We start from the raw sequence: 3,315 nt of genomic DNA on the forward strand, positions 1-3,315 counted from the left end.
GTTAAAACTGTATTGCTCTGCTCAAATCAACATGATGATTTACTTATGATCAAATAATCATAACAAAACAAGCAAAACCCTCCATTTAAACCATTTTCATACAAATAACCAACTACATCATAAAGTCATTCTGCAGTATTCTCTGTGTATTTTATTTACATCAGGGAATTGTAATTATTCACATATAATCTAGAAATAACATATTTTAATTCTGACATCAAACAGAATTAATTTCTTCTTTTTTTTATACGTATCCGTGCCTTTGCTCCACACTTAATCTCATGAAATCATACATAATTTAATCATTTCAAATGAGATTGATTTTGTCATAATATGTGTAACAAAGGCTTTCAGACAAATTAGATTCTGCCTCCAAACATGCTTTATTAGATGAATTAGGGATCTTAAATAACCTCATGACGTGGACGTCCATAAATGGTGTGTGTAAGGCTTGGCTGTGGTAAGTGGATTACACATTATCTGCTTCTCTTCTCCCGCTCTGCTTGTATTGGTCCCCGGCAGTGACCAGAGGATCTGTCGACTCATGTACAAAGTCAGTTTAGTTTTGGCAGGCCGAACTGCTGACGGCTGCTGTTACCTTAGGTCACCTGGACTGGAACTATCTAGGTTACTGGTGCCTCCTGGATTAAATCAGAGGTCTATTTCAGACACTTATCATTGACTGAGTGCGCTGTGCAAATCCTACAAATGAATAACCTTAGTCAAAGACACTGATGACACATTTCAACTCCAATTTAACCAACAACTTTTGTCACCAGAAATGGGTTAGAGAATTGTCACTTGATGCATTTCTCCATATACAAGACAAAACCAAAGTGATGTTATATTTCCAATCAGGATGTTATTTCACACCAAGCCGGTAACATTACCCAGAGGCACAGGTCTTTCCATCGATGAACACTATTAATAAAACGCCAGAAAGCAACTAGTGCGTACTCCATCTCTGTCGTGCGGTGAAGCCACTACAACACTATGGCATTTCAGTTCATAATTGCCTGACCCCGTGTTCTCCAGGTCAGCCCGAGAGCAGCGCAAAACACAGATGCAAATAATGGAAAAAAGGGAGGGAACTCTCTTTCAGGGAACACTGAGCAATATTGTGTTGTGAGACAGTGACGTGGGTCTCCTTTGTCTACAAAGCTGTTTACAGAGCCTAGGCTGTGTATTAACACAAGATTAATTTTCAGCACACACACTTACTGTTTGTGTGCTGAAAATAAATCATGTAGCGGATCGGGAGGGGGGTGGGGGGGGGGGGGGTATTCACTGATTTTTACAAAAAGTGATTTTGACAACAAGCATTCTCCAGAATCTCACTGACTCCACCTTTAATGGTTGGATGGATTATACATTTGTGTGTACGTAAAATGAGAAACTACTGTGTACTGTTTTGCTCAAAGATGATCAGTTTAAAAAGAGACATAATGAGGATCTGATTAAGTTGATGTTCTTAAGTTGTAGACCTGTACTGTTCTGGTCTGGTAGAGCCTCCTGTAACTCGTGCCCACTCCTTTTTTCCCCTCCCCCCTTTTCGGTGGTGTTTTGTCATGATTGATAATACTGTCCCTCTCAGTGCCAGCAAGTATGAATGATGAAAACCTAGATGAGGAGAGAGGGAAAGAGAGAGAGAGAGGTGGGGGGAGAGGCAGGGCCAATTATCTTATTGTTTAACCCACTCAAGGTGGAAGCCCATCAATCTGGAAGCACTTGCTCAAATGACTGGTGTTCAGCCTTTATAAAGTTTAATTGGCTTCTATAATTAACACTGAGGGGGAAAGACATATGTGTGATGTTACGTAAAGGGGAGAAATGACCTGTCTAAAAATGAGAAATGTGTGCAGAGGTTCATAGATTTGATTTGGCAGTATGTAAGTTAAGTATACTACACACGAACCAACCAAACACTGACTCTAACCCTGATTCCTGATCAATATGATTTTTAAATTTTATTTTGTTAACTTTTACATTATTAGCACCACAGTCAGTATGGTCTATCAGTGCAGGAGGCTTCGAGCGTCACTTGACCACCTGACGCGAGGGGCGTGTCCTGTCAAACTGTACACTCTTGGATCTGTCACTGATACCTGTCCCACATACTTGGCGATGACAACGCAGTCAAACAACGGTGCCGACTGAGGAGGTAATTCATATCTAGACTAGGAAATAAAGTGTAGTGTCAAAATGTAAAGCACTGACTAACCCCTTTTGCCCACGGCACTGCTCCCTCCTAACGTGCACAGGCTAGGGGAGATTATGAGGATTTATGTTGACGTTGAGGGATTAGTGGTCCAGGGTAAACGTAACAGAGCCAGAGTCATCTAGTCAGTGTTTTGGCTCGTATCGGCGCTGTAGCCCGAAGGGGAATGTAAAGCATCCTGCAGGAAAAGGTGAGGAAGTTGTAGCAGCGGGCAAAACACTGCAGTAGACCATCGTAGCCTACTTGGGATGTTCGCGTTTAGGCTTTTTTTTGCAGCCGCATAGACTGTACTCTGATACACGCACAGGCCTTTGCTTGTAGTGCGCCCGTATTAACAGTATTGGATACTTGTGATTTTAACTTAAAATGCTGCCGATTAGCAGAAATGCCACCGAAAGTAGTAGCCTATCCCTATATGCACTTGTAAAGGTAATTCATCATGACTAGCCCGATGTGCGCAATTATAGCTTAGTCCCCGTTAAGTGAGATATGCGCTCTATGCATGATGACCTACTCTCAGTTTAAGCAGCTCAGTTAATATTGTTCGATGTGTCAAATCCAGAAATGTGTCTTTCAGATAGAATTCAGTCATGCACACTTTTCTGCGTTTTCATGTAAATCCGAAATCCCTCAAAAAAACAACAACAACAACAACAATAAACATATAAGGAGATGTCTGCATTTAAAGGTGCACTATGGAGTTTTAGAAGAGGCAGAGTTGTTTACATTTGCAGAGCCATAAGATATTTTACAAAACATATTTACTCAACATGCAATCCACTATTATAATTATATCATCATACATTAAAACAAACTGATTTTTAGGCACCTGGATCCAAATGTAGGTGTAGAATATGTTTGTTAACATAACTCTGGGCCCTGCTACTGTGAACAACAGCAGTAAAATAGTTACTTTCAAGGTAGCTTTTTAACTTCAAACAGTGTTCCAGGGATCCAATTTCCATATGTTTGTTTATTCAGTTATGAGAATATACCTTGTAAAATGTTCACTTCTCTTACACACCCAAAGTAAAGTTACACTGTGCACCTTTAACTCTCCAACCCCCATCTTTCTCTTCCACGCTGTCTGTCTAGCC

The sequence above is a fragment of the Ammodytes marinus genome (assembly GCF_949987685.1).
Source record: "Ammodytes marinus genome assembly, chromosome: 11".
Lineage (NCBI taxonomy): Eukaryota > Metazoa > Chordata > Actinopteri > Uranoscopiformes > Ammodytidae > Ammodytes > Ammodytes marinus.